The following is a 6000-nucleotide window of genomic DNA, read 5'->3' as shown; positions in this document are numbered from 1 at the left end:
TTCCTCTAACTTTCGTATTTACATTTAAAACCATCTTTGAAGGCCTTAAAGACACACTTTATCACAATCTACACATCTGCCCTAACGATGGACACTGTAATGCTCTCCGAAACGTTGGCTAAAGTAGGAGGAAGCCAACAAGGTATAATGACACACACATTAATCATGATATTGTAATATTTACTTCATAATTCCTTTACACATCTTTTAAGTTTGTCTTTTGCTTTCCTTCTTATTACTCACACCTACCACCTACTTACCTAAGTAAAACCTTCTTATTCCAGATACTATAATGATATCCGTTCGTATGAAAAAAATGTGTACTAATTATTAAATGGCTTTTAATTTTTTTTATTGATTCTATAAAAAAGTGGTTAAACTAACTTAACTGCAATGTATTGCAATTTCTGAGAGATACGCATATGACCGATTATCACCAAACGTTAATAGAATACATTGTCATCGACAACAAGTCTATCTGCCGAGTTTCAGCTTGATCGGATATCGGGAAGTGGGTTAATTTCCGCTTACAATATTTACATTCATTCATTTTGGAAAACAAAAGTGAAATGAAAATATTTGTATTTAAAAAACACTTTTTAAAGCTTAATCAGTTTTATATTTTATTTACACATGAACTTTATAAATGAAGCCAAAATTTATACAAATAAAAAATGTTATTTATTTCTTAAACGTACTGTGAACTCATGGCTTATTGATGTATTATGAAGCGATTTGTGAACCTTGACCCCAAGTGAGTCAAGAAAGTTCACTGTCAGGGGCGTAATAACAAATCGGCCGTCCCGCGGGAAACGAACACGTAGCAAAAACAAACGTTACTCAAGCAATAACAGTTTGTTTACAAACATAAATTCCAATAAAACCTACAGATTTGAGTGTGAACTTATTTACTATATGGCAGTTGATTGAGTATTGCATTCGTGGTTCATATTATATCACGAATTAACTTCAAATAGTTGATTTTTTTCTCTTATTTTACCTAGAATGCATGTTCTGGTTTTAGTCTTTCCTGGTCTGACTTGTTCACATGCTTTTGAACTTATTAAAAATGGAATTAATATTAGATTAGAATGGTAAAATAAGTCGGGGCACACGGGGAAGACATGACACGAATGGTATCACACTTAGTACTTTCTTTAGAACAGTGTAATTACAGAAATTTCTACTTCACTAACCTAATCTTATATAAATAAGAAAGAAGGTTTTCGGATTGCCAGCGTAATTTCTTCAAAGATATCAATAATAATTAATCAAATATATTAATAATAATATAAACACGATCGGCTTAAACCCGCCCGTTTTTCTATTTTATTTTATTTGTGTAGGAATATTTAAATTTCAATTTACATAAATGTGTATGTATTTACTATTTAGATTTACATGTAGGTTTGGTTAATTTTTGACTTGAGTATAGTTAAACTTGTGTAAGTAAAGTTAGACTTAGATGTAGTTAGTCATTAGCTAGTGATAAATATATTCTACTGATTGAAAACAATTACAAAACCCACTGCTAGTTTAGTTAAAAGTATAAATATTATAACAGTATCAGGTGAAAGAGATTTCTGTGTTATGTCGTAACATAGGTATGTATATATGGTGACCGGATAAATCATCACAATGATAATTCATCACATCTTTAAAAAGTTATATAAAGTCATGGAAATTTATGAAACAAAAACTTTATTAACTAGGTTAAGTAGGTTAGGTTGGGTTAGGTTAGGTTATAAAAAAAAATTCATTGTATCTAATGACTTTATATAGCTTTTTAAAAGTGTGTTGAATTGTCAATATGTTTAGTTATCATGGATCCGTATATATATATATATAGTTCGCATCTTTAAAATCCTCAATTCCATTGAACATAGGTATGTATATTTGTATAGTTCATAGGTATCTTTAAAATCCTCAATACCATTGAACATAGGTATGTATATATGTATAGATCATATCTTTAAAATCCTCAATGCCATAGAACCCATGCGAAACTCTTGTGTGGCATAAATTCTGCGCCCAAAGTGCAATATTCACCCAAAAACCATTAAAATTGATTACACAACATATGAATTTTTCATGAGCCTTTAAATATATCCTTTTATTTCCATTATTAATGTTGCCAGTGTGAAAGGGCGCGTGGGAATCCCCTCGATGAAAAATGCATAAAAAGTGTTGCCAGCTAAGTGGAATTGATGGCGTTATTTTGCCGCCTTTTTCCACGGTCAAAGGGTATTTTCGTGTCTGGCAACATCAGCTTTCAGCGCAATTGAGATTAATTCTGTCGAATCTTTCAGACCTTTATTTACTACTTGCTATCTAGTTTCTTTTATCAACTTGTCAATGTTTTTTTTACTTTAACCGTTTCTTTTAATTTATTTTTAGACTAATTTTGTTTTCCATGTAAATACTGTTATATTGTAGTGAAATAAGAACACGATTATACTTGTCTTGAGTTTAATAAATAAACCATTCTTATTGACAATCGTTTAACAAGTGCTTGACAGGAATAAGTTCCGAAGCAAAGACAATCTTAGGCATTATTTCGCATATTTCTGCATCACGTGTTAATCAATATTCCCAAGAAAATCTGTTTTGAAGGTACATCTGCCAGTAACTAATATGTTTCTACATTTTTTCCCTCTCCTTTTGAAGATTGCCTACCATCCGGACCAACTGCAAAGATTCCTACATTATATTCATTGATACGTGCAGTACTTTTAGTAGAAAATTGAAGGCTGTTCACATATTTATAATACAAAAAATAACGAGAGCTTCTATGTACATTGTTTAAACATTGCACATTTTTATTTTTTGGAATAACTCAATAAGTATAAACGTAAATTGTAATATTTAAGTATTGAAGAAGTAGAATTTGAGGTTTTATTCATTAAACTATTCCAAAAAATAATTTACATCCTAGACTTGTAGATAAAGTCAACAGATGTCGCACATTAAAATAAAAATAATATATATTTATCTAAGACACTGTCTAGATTGTATTTAGTTCAGTCAAATCGCTGTATTTTTTTTAATTTATGTTCTTGTTATTTTTAATATTTCTTTCTCATGTTTCAAAACTGTCATTAAAATTGTACCACCCACATGTAAAAGCCCTCTGGGCGTTAAATAAATGAATAAATAAATAAATAAAATGAGTTGAATCTTGCGTTCATCCATAAAGATAGCAGCCAATAAAAATGTGCGGTGAGAAAAATGAAGGCAATGTCAGTAGTTCTTATACAGTTAAATATGACCGAAGGAGATAGGGTCTCATTAGCTCAGTTGGTAGAGCGGTACCCCGGCAAGGCAAGGGTCCTAGGTTTGAGTTCTAGGTGTGACCGTATCTTTTTCTGATTTTTCTGATTCTGATTCGTTTAGAAATTGCTAATATTTTCTTCAATAATTAAATTGTACATTTGTTTACTTATCCTATTATCTCTGTGTAACACTTTTATTAATTCATTTTTCCCCCTTGTAATTCCTTCCAATAAATATTGTCAATCTTTGATAAATAGTTAGGAAGCAGGCGAATTCTCAGGTTAATGTTTTGATACTTATTGAATTTTTGTTTTCTCCTATAGAACGAGAAGAAAATTTTGTGGAACTTCACTCAAACCAGTCTCGTTATTTTTGAGTTTTGAAATCATGAGGTGCGGCGTATTCCTATAATCTTCGCTTTGTTAATTCATCACTTTTTCTTTATATCGGAAGATGGCTATCATCAAAGAAACCTGCAACTTGCAGCAGCTCAGTAGAGCGGCACATGTCAGGTAGGTACGGTGTCTTAGTCTACCGTGTCTTTAATCAATCTTTAGATTTATCAGTTGTGTAATTTTGTATTTTTCTATTGAAGTAAATTTTTTGTTTAACGATAGGTATGCTTTGTAATACACACATTGAAAAAAATTAATGAAACATTGTCTTATGTAAATTATCAAGATGTCTTTTAGCACAATAAAAATCTAAAAACTAGTTTTTCAACACCTGTGATAATAACAATGTAAATTGAAATGTGTTTTTCTAAAGTCACGTAGTTCTGACAAATTTCACCGGTTTTTAATCCAATTGTTTTGATTTCTATCAACATGTTAAATTTCATGGATTCTTCCTTACCTCTTATGTATTTAACACCTTATTCGTTTCACAGGTACAGTTGCTAAAGTACAACAGATAACCCAGAAACATCGAGAAACAAAATAAAGACATGGCGTGTGAATGTTAATAGTCACACCGAAACCAAAATTATTGGTTCCAAAATTTTGATTACAAAAATCATTATCAAAAAGAATGTAAATTATCTCGCAGTCAAAGAATCCAAAGAACCATTGTTTTTTATCTTTTTTGGTCTTCAAGGACCTTATTTGTCTCCAGAGGTATTATTTTTGAGAGGTGAGGCAACGGAATCAGTAGGAGAGTTTGCATATGAAATTTCTCATTTTTGGGTCGAATTGTACGACCAAATATATAAGACTTAATGCCCTGAGACTATGCAAACTTTTATCTAGAAGGTGATGTCTGGAAGTGAACTGGTAACTAAACTAAACAGCCTACTCAAACATAAACCCACCTTTTTACATTGTAAACCATCAATGTATAATATAACAGTATGTTTACAATGTGCGTACCTCTAAAACTCAGAAACGAGTCCCGGTACGACCAAGGGAGTTATACGATGTGGTAGCCGTTCCGTTTTTACCTGAAAGACGTGCCGTGGAAGATATAAGGGCTGGAATTTTCGCCCTCTAGAAATTTCTAGAACGGTTCAGAACATTCGAGAGTATTCGAAAGCACTCCACAACATTCCAGAACTTCCCGGAACATTTTAGAATATTCAGGAATAGTTTGGAACGTTCGGGAACATCTATATAAAAATTCAGCCTGATTCTGTTTCTGTTTGCAAAACTCGAAAAGTAGTCGACCGCCATTGGCGAAAATTTAAAGGTTTGTTGTTATTAGTGCCAGGAGTTTTTAGAGATGTTTAAATGGTAGAAGAAGTACCGAGTCGAATTAAAGTCCAGGTAATATTATTTTTTAATAATAACATTGTTGTATACATTGGTGAATGATGGAAGAAGTCAGAGGCGCCTGAGAAAGACATTAACAATAGCGAAGCATTGATGAAGGAATCCAGAAATTTCTTTATTTTTATTTTTTTTGTAGAGACAAACAGCTTATACATAAAATATAAATATATACATGTTAATTACAGTCAAGTCAAAAAAGTCTCCTATATTAAAATTGATTGGAAATGGAGTTTTATTGCAAAAAAAAAAAATATATAAATATATTATAGGTGAGGAGGGGAGGAATAGGAATTTAGGATGAGGATAGGAGATGCTCTGGATACAAATTTTCGATTGTACTTGTTACTTCTAATCGATATTTGTGAAGTGTATTGCTAAAAATGTCTATGTTTTGAAATTAAGTATTATATTGGGCACATATACGTGGAATTGGTGATTTTTTCTAAAGTTAGTTCTATATGTAGGTAAATGAAACAAATGGGATTGCCGTGTTAATCTTGTTGGAATATGAATATTTATTAAATTGGTTAGCTCTGGTGAGTCGAAGCCATTGTTAAGAATTTTAAATAATAAGATTTGGTCAAAAATCAAACGTTATGAAAAGAAGAGTGTCTGTGGCGGGCGGGTGGATTTGATTTGTATACATATCTACAGTTTTAGATCAAGACTGATGAAATTTTGAACACTTTACCTTCAAAAAAAGAAGAAGGTCACTGTCTACATCTGAGTTAAAAAAAAACTATAGCCTGGGCAACGCCGGGGGCTTTGGCAAGTTTTTTCATGCTCCTAGTGTCCATGGGAATACACATATTCTAGGGTTTAAAAATACGCTGTATAATACTTGACAATCTAGTTTTTTTCATGCTACCAGTGTCAATGGTACTACACATATTCTAGGGTTTAAAAATTCACAACAAAAAAAAAATTTTTGGACAGTTGCAATTTAGATTTCGGTGAAAAG

The sequence above is a fragment of the Hesperophylax consimilis genome, chromosome 21 (genome assembly GCF_061612785.1).
Source record: "Hesperophylax consimilis isolate HC1 chromosome 21, BYU_Hcon_1.0, whole genome shotgun sequence".
NCBI lineage: Eukaryota > Metazoa > Arthropoda > Insecta > Trichoptera > Limnephilidae > Hesperophylax > Hesperophylax consimilis.
This window is presented reverse-complemented; position numbering follows the sequence as displayed.